The 23153-nt window shown below is 27.0% G+C and overlaps 1 protein-coding gene and 1 long non-coding RNA gene across 4 annotated transcripts in view; one reads left to right on the top strand and one right to left on the bottom strand.

The window, feature by feature from the left end:
- Positions 1-4603, bottom strand: part of LOC101237474 (dipeptidyl peptidase 8) — an 87837-nt gene extending 83234 nt beyond the window's left edge. For all 3 annotated transcript variants that reach the window (XR_010640863.1, XM_065805813.1, XM_065805816.1), the window contains exon 1: positions 4439-4603. The gene's annotated coding sequence lies outside the window, so the exon portion shown is untranslated. The remainder of the gene's footprint in view (positions 1-4438) is intronic.
- An 11915-nt stretch (positions 4604-16518) lies between these two features.
- On the top strand, positions 16519-19442 carry LOC136084807 (uncharacterized). The gene is made up of 3 exons (XR_010640862.1): positions 16519-16642; positions 17815-17934; positions 18978-19442. It is a non-coding gene; the product is annotated as an uncharacterized LOC136084807 (long non-coding RNA).
- Positions 19443-23153: the final 3711 nt, after the last annotated feature.

Raw genomic sequence — 23153 nt, 5'->3', positions numbered from 1 at the left:
CACAGTATTTTGAACCTGCAACACAGTTAGGTATGAAATAAAAAAAAATGAAATAGCTCTAACTTTGAATATAAATAACTCAAATAAAACTGAAAACATAAAGCTTCTTAGATTAATTATCTAAAAAATTTTATATAACTTGTAAATAATTAAGTATAAGTCACCTCAATTGACTTAAATACCATAATAAAAAACATACTTGGTCATACTTAAATGTGAATTTACTATAAAAAAAACTATTAAGTCATATAACATCCCTGCAAAAATTGTTTTAGTGGATTTGAATTGGACCTATATAGGTATTTTTGAGTGGTTCATTAGAGTTTTGCTCATCAGTCACTTAGTGGACCTTTACCAATCATAGTGGAAGTCACTATGAATGGCCAGCCAATAACTTACCGACATGATAATAATGGCTAGTATTCGATTAGCCATTTTTGACAGCTGCCACTAATGAACTACTGCTTTAAATAGGTTCTGTACTGTGCATAGTACTGTTTTTTACATAAAAACCAGACATCTGGCAACTCTACTGAGTTTAGTCAAAAAGGTGTGTTTTAAATTTAGTGTTATGAGGTGGTCTAAAACCAGTTGGCAAGTTTAATAACAAAATATATTTTTTTTAGAATTTAATTGGTGAATAAAAAACAAAATATCACTCAGAGATATAGCCATAGAATCAAACTATATAAATAATGGACCGCTCAAAATCCCTATATAGGTCCACTGAAATTTTGCTTTAGAATGTTTGCTGGGATAGATAATAATAAATTATAGAAAAATTTCATTCCACTTTATTTTACTACTAAAACATAAAAACTTAAATTTAAATATGTAGTTCAGTTTATTAACAGAATCAAATGAGTTTAATTAGTAAAACCTTATAGCATATTATCATTGGTTTTAATAGAGCTTTCCCCATATATTACTAAAACAATATACTTTGCAAAAATAGCTACAACATAAACTAAAATTCTTAACGCATAAATATTGGTGTTAAAAAGAATACTTTTACAAATACTTATTTGTCAAATATAAATTAAAATTAAAATTAGAAAAACAAACGTAACTTAGACAATAGTTTTATGATAAAAAAAATGTAAAGATGAGTATAAAATGCATAATGGAAAGTTCTTCTAAAAAAATTGTTGGGAAAATTTTACTGTTAGTATACTCAATAAACATTATTCAGCCATAGAGAATAGAGAACACCAAGAATAATAGAAAACTTATATTATTTGAAAATATTTATATCATTTGAAAATGTTATATAACTCAAAATGATAAAAGAAATTAAGTTTAAAAATATTTTAAATAATAATTTGAAGCTTATTACATACATTTTTAAATACTTTTGCTAATGGTTAAATTCTGTTATGTTATTATGATACTCTATATAGATATCTTGCTTGTAATTTAATTTTTATATATAATTTAAATTTATAAATCTTTTATTTTTTTTTAAAAGTTTGAAAATATTACTTTAAACAGATTATCTTCACTAACAATTTCCCTTTAACCGTTTAATTATGGCAGAATAAGTGTTAAAAAATACATTAAAACTCTTGCACTGATTTATTTGATTTTTATCTAAATTTTGACTTCACGATTTATAAAAAATATTATTTTTATTAGTTAGAGCTCATTATTTTACAGTTAATTTTTCACTGCTTGAGTAATATATGCACATAACATAACGAAGTAGATATAATAGATATAATAAACAAAAATAAAACTATATTAAACAAGCTAAGCTCATATTTTGGCTTCTATAATATTGATATTTTTGCCTTGTCTATTCTTTATTATTTTAACTTTAAGTTTTGCATCTTTTTTAAATGTAAACATGTTGGCCAATGCTGGACAGATTATTCCAAATAGTGCAGATTCAACTAGTTTTTATAGAATAATTTTTTTTTTCCCAATGGTTGCATCAATTTTATTTTTGAAGTGTAAATGTTAATCTAAAGTAACCCTGGATAGTTTAATAACGGTTTGTTATTGGATTTCTCTATCTTCAATTAAAATAATGAAGTTATCAGAAAGTTATTATCTAAGTGATTTGAACACTACTATTTCCATTTTACTGAAGTTAATACCTCTGATGAAGATCTTTTATATAGGTTTTGAAAAGCTCTGGGGTTAGGCCAACACCTTGATTTATCCTTCCTGATATAGACTTCCATTGAAAAAAATTTTTTTTTCGTTTTTAATTTTCTCAACCCTCCTTTCCAAATAACTTTGAAATTATTTACCAGCACTTTGGCTTTTGTCACGTCTAATAATAAGACCCTAACAAATATTTCCTTATTAAATAAGTTACCAGGAGTTGGTTAAAGTTATCAAAGCAGTTTTACAGTTAAAAGTTATCTGAACCTAAATTGTTGAATTTGTATTAGTTCCTTAGCTTTACTATATTCAGAAAGTTTTCGGGATATTAATATTTTGTATACTCTTGTGAATAATTGTAATACACAGATGGGGCAGTAGTTTCCTAGGTCAGATAGAAAAATTTTTTAAAAATTGAATATTAAAAACGTTTTTTTATTTTTATAATAAATTTCATTGGTTATTGAGTCAATTATGTATGTTGTATAACGTCATTTACAAATTATCTATATTTTATAACGTCATTACGCATAATTTAAAATGTTTTTGATAAAGGTTATTTTCCATTTCGTCGTACGATAGTTGTGCAACAGCAGTCATACAACAGTAGTGTCCTACGACTTAATGTTTCTATTAAACTACAAAGTTATTTTTATTTACATTCTATTTTTAAAAAATATTGGCTGCGTTGTTCAATATCAACCAATAAAAATATAATGCAAAGCGCAAAAATAGAATCAACCAACCATATTAAAAGGCTTGCGACAGTTGTCGTAGAGAGTTTTTCTTTCTATCTCTACGACAATTATGGCACAACCATAAAATAACTTGAACGACAAAGTTTGTTGCACGACTAATGTTCCTATATGGTCGTGCGACGACATGAGTGACCTGCGCTTGCGACTATGTCTCGTCTTGCGATTGTCGTGCGAATGTCGTGCGACCATTTTAAATATATGAAAATCAACCTTTAAACTACAAACTTTTTTATGTTTACATTCTATTTTTTAAAATATCGGTTGCGTTGTTCAGTATCAGCCAATAAAAATATAGTACACGCTCAAAAATAGAATCAGCCAATCATAATTTAGGGTCGTACAAAAATTGTCATAAAGAACTTTTTTTATCTCTACGACACCTAAAGCACAACCATAAAACATTTTTGCAAGTCAAATTAGTCGCACGACCAATGTTTCCTTATGGTTGCGCGACCATTTTGCGACTGTCGTACGACCATTTTAAATATATGGAAACCGACCTTTATGACAACTTTTTTGTGGTTATTGAGGTGCTTTATAAAGATTTACGAAGCTCACGCCGCCTACTTACTGAAGCTGCAAATATGGCTAAAGCAGACTTAGAACCTTGGATCTCTTTCTAGCCACGGCTGTTCATTTGCTTACCTTTGCGCAATTTTCTCAGAAGCAGGATCCTAGGGGAGGGCAGTAAAGAGAGCGATAGCCTCCATTAACTTTGGGTGGGTGGACATTATTTTTAGCTCCATATTTTTACAACAGACTGAAAAAATACTCGCCTGTATAGCAACAGCGGAAAAATTATTATCTTGTGTGTAATAACTCAAATGCGACTAAACAGAACCATGGTAAGTCATATCATTAAATACATTTTGGATAAGATTGACATCAATTCTATTATCAAAGTATTTAAGTTGGCGACAACATTATTCTGAAAAAATACCAAAGAGTTTGTTTAACGTATTACTTTTTAATTAATATAATTTATTACGCTTAATTTAACTTATTATATTTAATTTATTACACAATAATTACTACATTATATTACTTAAATATGTTACGCTTTATCTCCTACCTTATTGACGTATTGTTTATTAATCTACGTTATTGTTGAGTAATTATTAATGATTACCAAACTTTTGTTGTAGGTAAAATATTTGGATCATAACTCAACCATTTTTAAGCTAGCTTCCAAACGTGGAGCAAACTCCAAACATTTATACATGTATGTTTATACTTATGTCAAATAATGATACATAGAAAAAAGTTGCAACCATTGGAACTTGGAAACAAAACAAAAACCTAAAATATTAGCTACACCTGCCCCAAAAGTATGAGCAATAAGTTGATAAAAAAAATTTTTTATTTTTAACTAAGTTTATATTGATCGATAATTTTTAAATTTCATAAAGTAATACCTTAGTGGTCAAATATTAAAACCTTTTAAAATTTATTACCCCTTCAAATTAAGGGAGTTTAAACTTTATACGGTCATAATTTTTGAACGCTCATAGATTATTGTATGAAATTTAAAATTTATTGATTAATATAAATAATAAACGAAATCACGTTACCTTGCTGCCACATACATTGAAAATTGGTAAAACTATATTAAGTGAATTAAATGATATTGCAATTGAATTTAACAAATACTTTACAACTATTGAAACAAAATTATCTAATAGCGTTCCATACTGAAAAGATAAACATGTTAACGATGCACAAATTTTAAGAAACTTAAAAATAAATTTTTACTGAATTGACTAATGACGAGTTTGGTGACGCTTTTAAATCATTAAAACGAAATAAGGCCACATGATCTGATAGCATTAATGGAAATATTATAATCGATTCCTACGATGTTATCAAAATCTAGAGTTGATAATGCCGCCCGGCGCAAAGTAACTTTCTGCCGAAAGGTTGACTTTTTAGGAAGGCGGAAGCTGTAGGCGGTGGCCTACCAATCAATTTTAAGCGGCAAAATGTTTTTTCTCCTGCCTCCAGTACCTTTTATTGGCGGCCCCAGCCAGATTTTTTTTTTGGAGGCAAAATGTTTTGGAGGCCAGCGCCATTAAAGAGACGGAAGCCTTTGGTGGCCGCCTCCGGAAAAAATTGTAGAGGCAGAATCGTTTGGAGACCGCCTCCAATGGCTTCTGCCTCCCAACTGGCTGCGGCCACCAAATTGGAGGCGGAAATATTTGCCTCCCGCTGACGGGTGTAATGAAAAATAATTGCGCGTTTGCTTTTAAGTTAACAAGTAATTAAATGTTAACTAGAAACAAATGTTAAATATTTGACATTAAGTTTCATTTTATATGATTGCTTGCAAAAGTTTTGGGTATTTAAAAAAATTCTAATTTTTTCTTTTAAGCTAATAAATTAAGTAGAATAAATTAGTAGTTTTAATATTTAAAACAAAATAATAAATTAGTAGTTTTAATATTTAATAAAAAAAGAATAAATTAGTAGTTTTAATATTTAAAACAAAAGTTAAAAGTAGGAAATTTTACTTCTATGCCATTGGCGAATAAATCTTTTTGACAAATTAAATTATAATTTGTCAAAAATTATAATTTAATTTGTCATTAATTTGTAAATTAAATCATAACTAATTAAATTGACTGATTTTGGTCAAAGTTTTTTAGAACATTCTAAAATATTTATCTATTATATCATTGACCATAACGTTAAATACTTATTTTTAATAATTGGATACTGTAAAAGTTACTAAAAAAATATCTGCTAACGTTTATTAAAAATTTGCGACCACGTTGTATTACATATAACACATGCAAAACTATTAGCGTGTATACGTGCTATTAGTTTTGCCAACTTACGAAAACAACAGAATAAAATTTATAAACTTTAAATATATATACTTTTATAAATATTATGTATATTTTACTCTATACTTTTAAAATGTTAAAAAATATAGACTCATCTACTTTTACACGTTTTAAAGTTTTATGCGATTAAAAGTTTAAAACGTTTAAAAGTTAAAAAGGTTTCAAAGTTTAATAAGTTTAAAAATTTAAAAAGCCTAAAACATTTAAACCCAGTAATCACAGATTGGTTCAGAGTTGTTCAATATTTAGTCGAAATCGGTCGAAAAATGAATAAAACGTTTAGCAACCTATTATTGACTAAAAATCGACGCTTGATTTGAAATGCATATTTCAAACTTTTTTATATATACGTTTACTAAACGTCGATCTAACGTTTAGAATATCGACTTACATTAGTCAATATTGTAAACATTTAATGAACCTTAATTAAATCTATTACCTTAATTAAATCTGTGTGAGGTCAGAAGACTCACATAACAGCTTGCGTCACGCGGTTTAAATAGGCATAATTAAAACGAAATTTAGCACAATTAAAAAAATTTACTGCTGAAAAAATATTTTTCATTGGCTAAATACTTAAATTAGACTTAAATGCGTTTTCAAGATTCACCTCCTTACAACAGGGGCATTCCACGTCAAGTGGAACCACTTTTTGGTCAAATTCAACATCACCGACTCGGATTTTGATGAAAATTGGCTCACATGTTGGGCATATGGACAGAAGAAAAACATGTAAATTTTTTTGACTTGGGTCAATTATTTTCTGAGATATGACCTTTCAAAGTTTTGACCTTTTCACTTGACCTTGGTTATTTAAAACGTCATAACTTTTTTGCTATTATACTTAGGAAGTTAATTTTGGTGGCAAACAGAAGCTCTTGCATAGACGAACAACTTTGTGTCTATACAAATAAGTGATAAGTTCAATAAAAAAAAAGTTATTGGTCATTTGGTCATTTGACCTTTGACCCTGGTCGATGGCAAAGGTCAAAAGTCATAACTTTTTTTTTACAGATTGCTTTTTTTATTGTGGATGTCCCATGAAAAAATCTTTTTGGGATTCCCATAAACAGCTTTGGGAATAATATTAAAGTATAAGTAGGTTCTAAAAATTTAATATTTATTTGCCTTACAAATGCGATATTTTGAGGTCATTTTTTGTAAATAGCCTATTGGAAATATATATTATTAACTATTTCCTTTTTTTTTTTTTTATTTTCTAGGTTGTAATTTAATTACTAGTACTATAAATACATACTAAGTCAGTATTAAATTATATGAGGCTTAAAGCTATATATATATATATATATATATATATATATATATATATATATATATATATATATATATATATATATATATATATATATATATATATATATATATATATATATATATATATTAAAATAATCAACTCATTTCCATTGAATTAGTCATCAAAAGACAACTTTGTTGCATTCTTGTATTCGTTTATATATATATATATTAAAAACAACTATCTGAGCGTTTTTCAACCTTCTGTTTTATTACATAAAATCGTATATAAATACAAAGTTATAATTCCCATGACAATTATAAAACAACAATAGTCATTAAAAACCATAAATGAATGCGTGACTTTCATCACGTTTATCTACGTGACTTTTACCACGTATACGTAATAATTTTAATTCACCAACTTTAATAGAACAAACTTTGGAATTAGTTTTTAGCAACTTTCAAATTAAATTTAGATTAAAAATGGCATTTCAAGCACAAGTAAAAGATTTAAAGAAGAGACAACACTGTTGTTATGATCCTTTCCAACACCATAAGAAAAAACAATATAAAACCTTGAGGGTAGCTACTAGTCGACAAGTAGCTATGTATCCCTCAAAACTTATGGCTGGAGCAAAATTATGTGATACTTGCCGAAAGAGGATCACTGGCTTACCTTCCGAAATAGGATTATGTGATGATAAAAATTCTGCAAATAGTAAAACAGAGTCAGATTCTCAAGGCAGTTCCAAATCTCAAGATATTTGTAGTGACAAGGGAGATGAAAATTATCAGTGCCAGGAAGTAGAAATTTCTATTTTTAATAAATCCTTGTCGTTATTGGGTGAGTCACCCTTAGATAAACGCAAGTTACAAACTGTTAAAAGTTATATTCCGGAGAAAAAGAAAAAGCTTAAAAAACTCGTAAAAAGGAAGTTAGACCTTTTATCTACTAATTCAGATGCAATTGATACTTTAGAGGATGATGAATATGAAGCAACTAAAAAAAAACACAGGTGCTGATGACATTGTTAAAGTGCTTCAGGATAAGTATAAATCAACACAAAGTAAGAGTGAAAAGATCATGATTTTGACAATATTTGTTGCTCAATGGAGTAATCGAAAAGTGATGAGAGAATTTAATTGTTCGCATCGACTTGTATCTCAAGCAAAAGAAGTTTTAATAACCAAAGGTGTTTTATCTACCCCTAACCCAAAAAAAGGGAAATCACTACCTGTACACGTGAAAGATATGGTAAAAGAGTTTTATTACTCTGACACTGTTAGCCGTGTAATGTCTGGAAAAAAAGATTTTCTATCTGTTATGGAAAATGGGGAAAGAAAACATATTCAGAAAAGATTAGTTTTAAGTAATTTGAAGGAAATTTATCAATTATTTTCAGAAAAGTATCCAAATATCAGAATTGGGTTTTCGAAGTTTGCAGAGCTACGTCCAAAAGAATGTGTCTTTGCAGGAGCAAGTGGTACTCACTGTGTGTGTATGTACCATTCATCAAAATGTTAAACTCATGATAGTCGGATCACATATGGATGATTTACAACTAGAAACCCCTATTAAGAACTACAAACATGCTTTGGCAAAAATCCAATGAAATCCTTCCTTGCCAGCATGTCCTCTAGGCGAGTGTAAAAATTGCCCTGGAGTTGCTATGCTAAAGGAACGGCTGTTGCAATGCTTTGAAATTAAAGGAGTTGAAGAAATTGAGTTTAAACAGTGGACTACAACAAATAGGTCCCAGCTTCAAACCTTTATACAGTCCACTGATGAATTTATTGAAAGATTTTTAGGGAGTTTGAAAACACTTACTAGGCATGATTTTATTGCTCAAGAGCAGGCAAAATATTTAGACTGGAAGAAAAACAATTTATCAGATGGAGAATTTCTGGTTATCAGTGATTTTTCAGAAAATTATGCATTTATTATACAAGATGCAGCACAGGAATATCATTGGACAAATAATCAAGCAACTTTACATCCTTTTGTTTTTTATTATAAATATGAAGGAAATTTATGTCATGGAAGTTATGTGCTGCTTTTGGAATGTAATACTCATGACACAATTGCAGTTCATCTTTTTCAGCGTAAACTAATTAATTTTTTAAAAGTGAAATTTGAGGTATTAAAAATAACATATTTTAGTGATGGCTGTGCAGCACAATACAAAAACTGCAAGAATTTCATAAATCTGTGCTATCACAAAGAGGATTTTGGTATTCCAGCCGAATGGCATTTCTTTGCCACAAGTCATGGTAAGGGCCCTTGTGATGGAGTTGGAGGAACTGTTAAACGTGAAGCAGCAAAAGCAAGCTTACAACGTCCATACCATGACCAAATAATGACCACTTATCAATTATATACCTTTGCTAAAGAAAATATCCATGGAATTTCCTTTGAATACCTCACTGCAAATGATTGGCAAATCGAATCCACAATATTAAAGGAAAGATTTTCGAATGCTAAAACGATTCCTGGTACCCAAAAACTTCATTGCTTTAAACAGTTATCCACGAATGAACTTCAAGTACAAGATTATAGTTCCAGTTCTGTGTCTAGAATTGAAAAAATTACATCACAAAATGTTTGCCAGTTCAACTTCAGTTCAATTACTGGTTACATGGTTGTAGAGTATGATGAACATTGGTGGATAGGTTGTGTGTTGGAAGTAATCCAGAAAAAAGAGAAGTAACCATGAACTTTCTTTACCCTCATGGTCTAAGTCAACTTTTCTCCTTCAGAGATCTTCCAGATATTTTTACCATTGATTTGAATGATCTTTTGCTAGCAGTCGAACCCAAAACTACAACTGGTTGGTCATACTTCATTACTTCTAAAGAGTCTGAAGGAGCAACCAAAGCACTTAACTTGCATCATCGTTAACTATTATAGCTTTTTTAATTTATTATTATATGTATTGCAATGGTAATGGTGTAAATATTATACTGCATTCAGTACTGTACTGCTATGCTAAAACTGCTAAATAAAGCATTTTTGTTACTTTTCAACTATATATATATATATATATATATATATATATATATATATATATATATATATCTATATATATATATATATATATATATATATATATAAATATATATATATATATATATATATATATATATATATATATATATATATATTTATATATTTATATATATATGGGTCAAGTATCACCAAATCATATATATTGGTATATGGTAGCTATTAGATATACCTAGGGCCTACATTCAATAAATTACCTTAAAATACTGTATAATTTTAAGGTATTTAAATATTAAATTTTTAGAACCTACTTATACTTTAATATTATTTCCAAAGCTGTTTATGGGAATCCCAAAAAGATTTTTTCATGGGACATCCACAATAAAAAAAGCAATCTGTAAAAAAAAAGTTATGACTTTTGACCTTTGCCATCGACCAGGGTCAAAGGTCAAATGACCAAATGACCAATAACTTTTTTTTTATTGAACTTATCACTTATTTGTATAGACACAAAGTTGTTCGTCTATGCAAGAGCTTCTGTTTGCCACCAAAATTAACTTCCTAAGTATAATAGCAAAAAAGTTATGACGTTTTAAATAACCAAGGTCAAGTGAAAAGGTCAAAACTTTGAAAGGTCATATCTCAGAAAATAATTGACCCCAGTCAAAAAAATTTACATGTTTTTCTTCTGTCCATATGCCCAACATGTAAGCCAATTTTCATCAAAATCCGAGTCGGTGATGTCAGATGGGTGGTTCCACTTGACGTGGAATGCCCCAACAACTGAAAGCAAAACGACTGATAAATAAATAATAAACGATTGTCGGGTGTGCCATTTTAATTCATGGAAGTTAAAAAAACGTTTTTTGCGACAATCTACCTTCCTAAATGCCAACAAATCAATGGACTCCGATGTTTTAGAAGTTATTGATAGACACATTGACACAGTTAAAAAATATGAGTTACTTATCTCTTGTTATGAAAGTCCTGCTACAAGAACTTTTTTCGTAAGTTTATAAACAGTTTAAATTCATTTTGTAAAAGCTAGTATGATTGTGTAACAGTAGGTGTTCATCTTTGCTATAGTCAAGAGGTTTAATAACTAAATAATTATTCTTTTATTTTAAATGCATTTTAACTTAATTTAGTTACATTTGCTAAAGAAAATTGGTGGAACAAACCTGGTAAAAACCACTGCATGTGTTATGTCGCGACGTTAAACATGTTTGTCGCGAAAATAAATATGGATGGTACAGAAAATTTTGGAAAACTTCCATTCAGAATATTCTCTAAAAGTTGCTCTGTGTAAATCCAATTTTGATTTATGAATGTATATTTCAAATGCTAACTATTTTACCCTAGTTTTTTGTGGTTACAAATCAGGTTACGAAATCAGACGATCAGGATACGAATGTAGAAGATGGTATTGCACAAGAACAGGTACATGATAAACAAGCGGGTGACGGTATACTAAGAAGATTTTTGATAATGCATAAACCAGAGAAAACAGTGATCCAAAATATATGTTTATGAGTTTATTAATTTTATTACTTATCTTTAACTTAATCTTAATGTAAACTTTTATTTTCTTCGAATGAGATTAAATTTAAAAAGTATTTGTTAGACATTGTTACAATAAAATTTCTACTGCAAAAAGCTTGATCATTTAATTTTTTTTAATTATCGAAGCATAAACGAGTATAGTGCACGAACATTTTTTCTCTAATCCCCACTATATGAAATCGTTTTATATAAGTTTTATATAACTTTGTATATAGTTTTATAAAATAAAAGTATAGTATAAGTAGTATAGTATAAAAGTTCATAAACATTATAATAATTATAAAAAATATTAAAAATAAGACCAGGTTTTTTATAATTATACTTTCATTACTTTTATAACTATATCTTATTTATAAATTTCAAGACCTATATAGCTCTTATTACTTATATAAAGTTAAAAAGTTATAACGTAATTTTGATTTTTATAAGTTTTTAAACTTATATAAACTGAAACTACGTTAACTAAATCAAGGAAACTATTAGAGAAGATCTAAAAGTTTAATATACGTTTACTTAGTCTAAATCTAAACGCTTTATATACGTTAATTATACTAGATTTAAACGTAAAGTAGACAAAATCTAAACGCTTTATATACGTATTTATATATCCTATATTAGACGTCTAAAACACGTTTGAATATAAACGTTTTATGGACGTTTGTTCCAAACGTTAATCTGGATTTCATTATAAACGGTTAATCGACCAAATTTAAACGTTTTGTCGAAACGTTTTCTCGACGTTTAACTGACGTTTGTGAGTTTACTGGAAAAGTTTAAAAAAGTAGAATTGGAAATTGAATTTAAAAAAATTCAAAATATTTAAATTGAGTTTATTAAATATTTTAATTGCTTCAGCGATGTTTCTTGTTGTACTTTCAAAGCTATAAAATGTCTGCAAGCATTATTCGTATATTTGCGCGTTCGAATAATTTTTTCTTATTTGTATGCGCTTATTAGTACATAAATTTTTTGGCAATTTCATCAAAAAATCCACTGTAATTTAATTTAACAACTCTTAATATAAATTAGAATAACTTATTAACCACTAACTAAATCCTAATTAAATAAATATTGAAATACTTTTAGTTTAAAGATGCCTACCACAGCCTAAACCCTCTATTTATGTCAGTCAATCTATGTACACTACACTGTGACTACGGCTACATTAGTCGATTATGTATGTGTATTCTAAGAAACTTTAAAAAATAAAAACAAAGAAATTTTTAATAAAAATTATTTATAGGTAAAACAGTAATGTTACAGTTAAGACGCAAAAAAAAAATTTTTTTTTTTTCTAAATATCAAGCATTGATTTAAAACTGACAATTTAATTATTTGTCATAAACTTTTTTTTTTTTTGATTTATTTTTGCTTAAGGCATGTAAACAAAGTTTTTAATTTTTAGCATTTGTTTTGAATATGAAATTACTAACTTATTCAATGGTCCTAGAAAAACAACCGCTCTGATAAAATTGAAACTTTTTTCAAAAAATTATTTGAATAGTCAATAAACCATATAAAACAAAACTTTGATAAAAATATTTAATAACCTTAATTATTAAATATTAAAATATTAATTGATATTTATTAAAATATCTAATAAATATTAATTAATATCTTAAAAATATAAATTTCGTTTGCTTAACCTTGGCCTCACGTATTTGCTTATGTTGGGCTGCAAAGCATTTTTATTGGTGTCGTGTTGGCATGTAAGCGGCTGCCCATTGTGTTTACGTCAGCGTTGAATATATCAACGGTTGGCAATACGTCGTTCTACTCTTGGTTTTAAATTATAAGCAACGTTGGTCGAACTAAATTAGCAAAAAGTTTTTTAAATGCATAATTTGCTAGAATTGTCTTACATTAGCACACCGTTGGTGTGAGGTTATAGGCGTTTTGTAGCCCTAGCAAAGCGTTGCATCAGAATATAATTGGCTGCTCATTGAGCCTACGGTGATATTGTGTATGCTCAATATTTGTTGGCAATATGTTGCCCTACTTTTAGTAATAGATTCTAAGCGATTTGTTGTCAATCAAAGAGGTATGATCGGTATAATGCATGATTCACAATGTCAGTTGAAATTACTCTAATAAACTTACTCATAATTTGAATAAATGTTTCAAAAGATTAAAATAAATATAAATGTTTCAAATTATCTTGAGGTTATCAAGTTATCTTATTACAAGTAATTTCAAGTTGTATTGGTTAAAAATATTGGTAAATTTGATTTATGCTCCGTAATCTAAAAAATGTTTTCCTATACAGATTAGCTTACTTCATACTTCAGGCAAACCATTCTTAGATCTATGAACTTAAAGTACATATATTTACCATTTTTCATTACTATTTTCGTATACTATTACTTAATTATGCAGACTCGAAGCAACAACAATAAATCTATAACTATTCTATATACAGTAAGAATAATATAATAATAAACATATCTGAAATACAGCGTTTACTACATTTAGATTTTTTAATAAACTAAAGATACTGAATGTTTACCAAATAAACATTTATCATTTTATAACTTCTATATATAAAATTTATTAAGTCGTTTTTAATTAAATTCAGCGCAAATATCTTATGTAATATTTGAGTAACAACTATATTCAACTTACAATGAACCCTTCGAGTTCTCCATAGATATCAGAAAACCTAATAAATAGAGAAAAAAAAAGAACTTTAATGATATTAAGACACTTACTAATCAGTTCAAACTAAAACCAAAACTTTTATTATTTGAATAATACAAAATTATAGACTTTTTTTTGAAAGTGTTTATATTGCGGTTAATGCCAAAAAATACTAATAAAATGTATATCTATGATAATTTATGATAATGTATGTTTAAATTTTTCTTATTAAAAATTTTTAAATTTTTTGTATGATAACAACATTAACAATTGTTATTATAATTAAACAATATTTATTTGGGATAATTTTCTATAAATTATAATCAACTATTATAAATGTGAATCCTGATTCAGGGGTGAAGATATCTAATTTCCAGACATAACATGGAATAAACTCTAATATGTTTATAGTTATGTCAAATAAGGATGCTTTGCAAAAAATTCTGATGATTGAAGTCTGGGAACATAAAAAGCCCTAAAATATTTGCCACAACTGCCCTAAATGTGAGAGCAACAAGTTGATAAAATATTTTCGTAACTATTCTCAAATAAATTTTTAATCATTGATAAGTTCTAAATTTTATACAATAATCTTTTAGCGACGCTAATAGCGTTCAAAAATTATGACCTTATAAAATGTGTAACTCCCTCAAATAGAGGCTTCAAACTTGATATAGGCCGGGTGAATTAAAAAAAAAGCAATTGCTTTTACTCAGTAATTGGTCAGTTTTACGTGAATAAAAACTTGACGAATCTTGCTCAAATTATTATTCACGTAAAGCTGAGCAATTAGAGGGTTAAGTTTTCAAAAAAATTAGCGTTATTTGAGTATTTAGCTTTACGAGAATAAATATTTGAGCGATTTTGCTCAAATTTTTATTTACGTAAAGCTGAGCAATTACTTTGAAATCACTGAGTAAAAGCAATTGCTTTTTTTTATTTACTTAGCTATTGTCACAATTTTTAAACGCTAAAAGAATATTCATGAAATTTAGAATTTATCAATGAATATAAGTTTATTTAAAATTAGTAAAAACAGTATTTTATTAACTTGTAAAGAACTGATTTTAAAATTCCATTTGAGCCTTTATTTATGGATTATGCTCCCCAATAACATTAACATGCTCTAACAAACTAATTTCTTGGTCTCTTGGAGGTTTACTGTAATATGTTATGTTATTTGTTAATTTTGTGATATTATTGTTGTGATATTTTGTGTTAATAGAAAGCAAAGTGGCCAATAGGTCGACAATTTGAGGAGGTCGGGTTTTTGACTCTTCTATATATAAATATATATATATATATATATATATATATATATATATATATATATATATATATATATATATATATATATATAATATATATATATATATATATATATATATATATATATATATATATATATATATATATAAATATCCCATAAAAAAAAAAAAATTTTCGAGATTTTCAATTGTATACCGTGGCCCCTATTTATACAACAAAACAATACCTCAAAATATAGAACTTACTAAATTGGATAATCTTATTGCCCTGAAGAAAAAACTAAAAGATCTCATAATTAACAAAACCAATTTTATCGATATGTATTAAATATAAAAGAACAATTAATATAATAAAATGTAAAAAAAGCAATTTAAGCTATAAAAATAAATAAAAAAGAAATAAAACATAAAATATAAAAAAATAAAAAAATAAAAAATGTTAGCAACTATACATATTTAAATTTTTTCTGAACAGTAGACCTCAAAAAATTAATGTGTGTCTTTACTCTTTAAATTTTTAGTTTATTTTGTATTTTAAAGGTTCTCGATGAAAAGACTTTTCTTAGTCTTCTGCGAGTTTCCTTGCAACTACATAGTACTACTAATATATGTTGATATATATTTTCAACAAATAACATATATTTTCAACGACAACGACAAGCAAGTCCCTAGTAGCCCTGTGGTGCGACGGACTTGCGTATATTTTTTAAATGCATGGGTTAATAGCTAGCACATTATATTATAAACCACGAATTTATTATTTTAATTCGCATGAGTTAAAATGTCAAACGCGCATGCGTTAAACAGCATTGTTAACGCTCTTTAGATATTGTAAATATTTGTGGTGGACATTTATATAAACTGGAGACATGTAAATATTATTTGTTTTTGAAATATATAATAATGATTGTTGTAAAAAATAAAAAAAATAAAAAAATATATATATATATATATACAACTCAATTAGAAATTAGCTAAAATTATTTTCAATAAACTCACCGACGTTGAGGTAAGCGAGTTCGCGACCTCGCTTACTTTCATGACAGCGTCTATCGTTAAAAATATTAATTGCAGTTTTCAAATAAAAACATAAAGGTTTATTTTTAGCGCTGCTTTTTTTAAAAAAAGTTTATACTCAATGCAACTAATGCATGGTACATGTTTTTCCGAACAAAAATATACGTTTTTTCAATCTCAATATATGTAAGTTTTTTCATCAAAAAGTATGATATATTTGGTATGTATGGAAAGATTATTTTAACGTGACATTTATAATTAGACATTATTTGGGAAACTTATCCATGAAAAACCATTTTTTTATGAAAATTGAAGTTATTATTTTCAATACCACACCTAAATGAGTATGTTTAACAATAATGTCACGTTAGATTCAGATAAACTATGCTAGTGTTAATTTCTCTACAAAAGTCGTTTTTGCATTAATAATCATAACTTTTAGCCCCACTCAAAAAACTGTTTTCGGTATTTAGTATCATTTTTTGAAATACTCGGGACTTATTCGGCCATCTTGAAAAAATATTTATTCCATTCAGAACGCGTAAACAATTAAAAAACAGCGGCGGTAAACATTATAAACAAATTACTTTCATTTTCGAACTCGTTTCGTTTTTATATAAGTAGTAAACTTTAATTGACATTTGCTTTTTTTTATAAAAATAATTTAAAAGTAACATAAGTTACTTTTAACTTATTCTTATAAAAACAATTATATCTTTGAACATTAAGTCGATACAGATAGCTATTATGGCCTTAGTAATGTATTAAGATAAATAATTTTTGTTACGCAGAATGAAATATATATATAACATAATTCATTCCAACTGCTTTTAAAAGTAGTATACTTTTTTAAAATATACCAAAAAAATGTATTAAATTGAAATTAGGTACATAAATGTCAAACAAACACTCTAAGATATCTTTATAATTGTATTGATATATCTCCTGCAAAACTGTTATAACACTTCGGTTGTTTTTAATATTTTGCTATTATTTATGAATTCTTTGTTTGCATAAATTAAATACCTGCAAAAAAAAAGTTGTTCGGTTTGCCATTAACAACTAATCGGATTTGTTTAAAATTATCGGCTTTTTTTTTTTACGAGTTTGTTTGTTCTATGCCTTAGTTTGCATTGAGTAACCCAAACTTGCAACAATAAATCTTAAAACTCTCACAAACGAAGAACAACATCTCACAAAATAAGTTTCTTATTTGTTATCTATTTAGTCACATGTTTGAGTTTTCAAATAAATAGAGTACATAACACATTAATGTGTTTATTAATGTTTTCAATTATAATCCTAATTATTAATTTCAATTATTAATGTTTTCAATAATAATTTTGTTTTATTTTTAGGTCGAGTTCCTTCTCTTATGACTGTTTTTGAATAGCAGGGTCTGAGAAATGTTCTAAATACTGATTGTTTTCTAAAAGCCAAAACGAAGTTTCGATAATCTTCATACTATTAACTAAAAGGTATTTAATAATGAATTAATAATTTTAATTGCTTTTATAAGTACTTTTAATACCTTTTTATGCAAAGTATTTTTTTGTAATTTTTTTTAATGAAAAAAATTATTTATTTTTATTTTATTTCAAGAAAAATAGTTTTTGTTTCTCACATAAATTTCTATATTTTTTCCTTTTTGAATTATTATTTTGTTAATTGGCCATTTTTATTTTGCTTTTTTATATTTCCGTTATATTTTTATATGTGAATGAAATCAATTCATACTTATATCACGGCAGTTTCGTAATGGAACTTTATTCTGGGTGACAAATTGACAAATATCTATTTGGTTAATTATTCAATAAAGATGCGGAACGCAAAAAAAAACATAAAAATCACTTTTTTTTAACAACTAAATTTTAAATACTTATTGATAAAAATAGTTTATTAAATTTTTCTATTTTATTAAATATTAGGTTATACTAGTTTTTAATAAAAAAAACATATATATAAAAAACATTTATCCCTATTTTATAGGATCTAGAACTTTTCAGTTTTTTTAGTTAAAATTTTTTGGGAAGTCAGTAATTCTTGATAAATAAATACTTAAATGAATTTTTTGAGAAAAGCTGAAATGTTTAAGAGAAGGAGTTAAAGTATTTGGAGATTCTGTCAAATTTTGAAGAACCGATTATTTTTTTTTTATATACTTTTTTTCGTAAAATAAAAATATCCGTTTTCCCCCTAAAACTTCCGAAAGTAACTATAGAAACTTTCTAAAATGTCCGCGAAAACTTAAGGAATAACAATCTAATAAATATAAAATGAAATATTCTTTGTTGTCTAGTATACAAAATATTAACTATTTATTATACTAAAAATTTATTATATTCGGAAATATATATATATATATATATATATATATATATATATATATATATATATATATATATATATATTTTTAACAATAAACATTAAAATTAAGTCGTTATGCAATTACTATCGTATATACAATTATCTATGAAACATCACAAGGCTTTTCTTTTATAAGTTTTTTTTTCTTGAATAGTTGGACGAATTTCCAAAGCTTCTGGGGAGTTTTTGATGTAATGATTGGACAGAATACTTTGTAGTCTTTGTTTTCCTTTCATATGGCAAAAGGTGCTGTTCATACTGTTGAATTCAGCATGCATGCTTTCTAAGCCTTGCTCTCCATAAATATCAAGACCTAAACCCCAATTTCTAATGAAATCAACACAATGGTTTTCTAATAAATGCATTTTTGGCGTAATGGACTCATTGGGCCATGTTTTACGAAAGTAACTCATTAATTCTCCAATGGCTCCTTCTGATTCCGAAAAAAAATTAAATTAAAAAACGTGAAAAACAAAGTAAGAATAATTATGCAAGCAAGAAGAAATTCAATACAAGTAACATAATACAAACAGTTTATAAATATGTATTTTTACCTAATTCTAATAATATAAATTTATTATATTGGAATGCTGTAGCAAATTTTTTCTATTTAATTTGTAATTGAATTTAAAATAATTTTAGAAAGTAAATAAACTTTTAATAAAAAGCATATAAAATGACAACATTTTTATACAGACACACATTTATGTAAAATCTATATATATTTATGTACTATCTTTACTTTTTTAGAAGATTGAGTTTGTTTATTATATGTGATGGAAGATCTTTAATGTATCCCCAAGGAGCATTTTTAACTTCAAATGAATCACTGGAGTCTTTTAAAAGAAAGATAAACGGAGCATTACAAACTAACCAATCCTTTCCATACCAGGATTTTGTTGTTACTTTTGTTGTTGCTACTTTTTGTTGTTTTTTGTTTGATGCACATTTTATATCTTTGGCTTCAAGCCATCTATAATAAAATTTTAAACATTTTGTTTTTTTATTCATTCACACTTTCATTTTAGTTTGATTTGGTCAAATTTAAAGTTTGTATATATAAAAATAATATAAAAATAATATATATATATATATATATATATATATATATATATATATATATATATATATATATATATGATATTAATTTACCTTGCAAGTATCTTCATGTTTGAGTTCCCATATGAGCTTTCATACTTATCATTTCTTCTTATAACTGATAAAGGGGTAATTCCGCATCAAATCACCCAAAATTTAGGAAATTTTGAACCATAAGTCCTCAAATTTTTTAAAAACTTCTTTGGCTGTTGCATCTTAAAAAGAAAAGTTGACACATAAAATTTCAGCTAAAAATGTTGAGCGGTTGACAAGATACTGCAATTTTAATATTGACCTGGTTTCCCAAAATGACCCGGTTTTCATAACATTCTGAAAAAACATTTTTCTTAAAAAAACAGGAAATAAGAATGGCAAAGTTATGAAAATAAGCATATATAATGTTTTTTTGACGCTGAATTCAATAAATGTACTTAAAATGCTGAAATATAAAAGGAACACGCTTAAAAGTTAATAAAACAACTAGTTTCTATAAGCCAACTTTGGGGCCCAATATCTCAGAACACCCCCGTCAAATTTTTTTTTTTTTTGCTGTTGTTATTTTCAGCTGCGTATAATCTTACTAGGCACAAAAAATCTAACTGGAAAAACAACTGAAACATATGGAACTTTAATTTCAAAGATATATCAAATTTTCAATAAATTATTTTAAAAAACTTGCAAATAGAGTTCTGTAAAATAATAAATTTGGTTTATAGACTCCTTAAAAAAAGTCCATCATCAATCAAGTCCAACATGATTTTTTTTGCTAATCGGAGTCAGTAATAATTGATCACCAATACAAATTTCTTCGTGCAATTTTTTAAGCTCTTTGTCTTTAACCGCAAATTTTAATTTACATTGCTTATTGCAACCTAAAATAATGCGCTCTATCAACTGTGTTACATTAACAGAATTTACAATTGTAAATAATGGAATGTGTTGATTACAAATAAAGCATTTTGTTTCTGCTTCCAGCTTTCCTTCAATCTCCTTAAATATACACACTGAGCAAAAAGAATGATGACACTCTTTTAGTATTAGTGGCTTATACATAATGTTGTTGCACAAATTGCATATACATAAGTCTAAATGGAGATTTGATACAGGATCAATATCAATTGCATTTAAACGCAAAGTTTGTTCTGGTATACTAGCAACTAAGCTATTAATGATTGGCCTGGTCCATCTTTTCTGATTTTGTTCTATTATACATTATGTATTACATGGCCGACCGGGTTTACATTTTTTAACTTTCCTACCAGAATCTTTAGAAAAACAGGAACATTTGTCTGCACATGGTAATGGCCATTCAACTACTTTAACTTTGGTGCTAGAACCTTTTTCAATGTTCCTCATAATGATATAGCACTTCCTACACATTTTTTGTGGATGAACATTTTTATTATCAATGTTGATGTTTATATAAAATGAATTTTCGATTCTTTCAGAATATTTACACACATCAACTGAGTCTTTCATTATATATTCTCCACATATTCTGCAAATGAGACTTAACTTGGTTAAATGGTCCATGTTTATAAAGTATCTAAATATAGCATTATGTAAGATAAATTAAAAATTAGCCCCCAAAAAAAAATAATCGGTCTCTACAATTAAGTTTAAAGGAAGTACAATAAACTGATGAAAATAAAAATATTTACTTTCAAATACAGAAAATTCGTTTTATTATAACATAGATGCTTAAAAAATATAAAATTTTAAGAACAATTTTTTACCGTTTAATTTAAAAGTTTTCCTTAAAAATCCTATTTGCAACACCAAAATTTATATAACAAGGTTTTATCAGCTATCTCTGAAACAAATCGCTTCGGTTAAGAAAAATTTTGAAATATCAAATATCTCTAAAACAAATCGCTTCGGTTAAGAAAAATTTTGAAATATCAAACATAAATAGAATCAAGTTGGAGTAGCTGAGCTTCAGAAATAAATAATTGAAATAACCTAAAATTTTCTCTAGTTTAACAAGTGTTGACTGCGCATGCTCAGAATAAAGTTCCATTAAGTATCAATTTGAAACTGCCGTGATATTTGATGATTGCGAGTCCGTGACCTTTGATGATTGCGAGTATAATCAGACGGCTTCCATTTGCATCAAGTATCGATTTCGACACAAACAACCGCTATAATAATAAATTAAATGCAAAAATCGGTATTAAAAACAGTAGGGTTATCCATTATGCAATTTTTTTTTCAAAACACCGGGATTGAAGTTTTTCATATTCTACTATTTGGGTACTATGTAAAAATAATTTTTACAAAATTTTATAATTTGCCCTGAAGGTCCCTCTAAGCCCCCAAACATTTGACAGGTCCCTAATACTATTTTTAAAAATTATTTAAAAATATGTCAACCTGGTACTCAAAAAAAAAAAATTTTATAAAAATTTTAAAAATTAAATTCATTTTTTATGAAAACAACTTAAAAATACTTTTTATTAAAAACGTTGTGAATATTAACTTTTGTTCATTTTTTGTTTAAAAGCCATAGTTTTATTCAAAAAAACCTAAAATTGTTATTTTTATAAAAAATGAATCTAATTTAAAAAAATTTTATTTTGATTGAACCGAGATTGAAATTCGAAAAACTTCAATCTCGGTGTTTTGAAAAAAAAATTGCATAGTGGACAAGCCAAAAAAACAGCTTCATTGAAAGATTTGTAAATAGTTCTATACAGAAAAATTTCTATAAAAAATGTCAAACAGATAGAGCTAACTTATTAGACATAACTAGGATCCTTGACCCGATTTTTGTGTTTTATTACCTCTCTATTTTTTCATCTCGTTTGACTTTTAAATATATCTTAATAAGAGGGTTAAAATAAGATGATTTATAAAAAATTTTATTACCTGAAGGTTCCTCAAGAACCTTAAGGTTCCAAAACGACCGGGAGAAATGTTACGCAACAATCATCTATGTTACTATGATACTTTTGTTATGTAGTTAAAGTATAGAAAATTAATTGTTAACCAAAAGCCAATAGTTTTAAATCGATTGAATTTCTGCCGCATTTGATCCATGCCACATTTGATTGAATTACCAGATTAAGTACAACTTATAGACCAGTAACTAGGGCACAGTGAATCGGGGTACAGTGAAAAGGTTGATTCGCATGGCCCATTATTGATCTTAAAGATTAAATTCATGTATTTTCAACAAACAAACTACATGAAAATGAATTTATTAGTTTCAAGTTATAAATAATAATATTTG

Source organism: Hydra vulgaris, chromosome 09 (genome assembly GCF_038396675.1).
Source record: "Hydra vulgaris chromosome 09, alternate assembly HydraT2T_AEP".
Classification (NCBI taxonomy): Eukaryota; Metazoa; Cnidaria; class Hydrozoa; order Anthoathecata; family Hydridae; genus Hydra; species Hydra vulgaris.
This window is presented reverse-complemented; position numbering and strand designations above follow the sequence as displayed.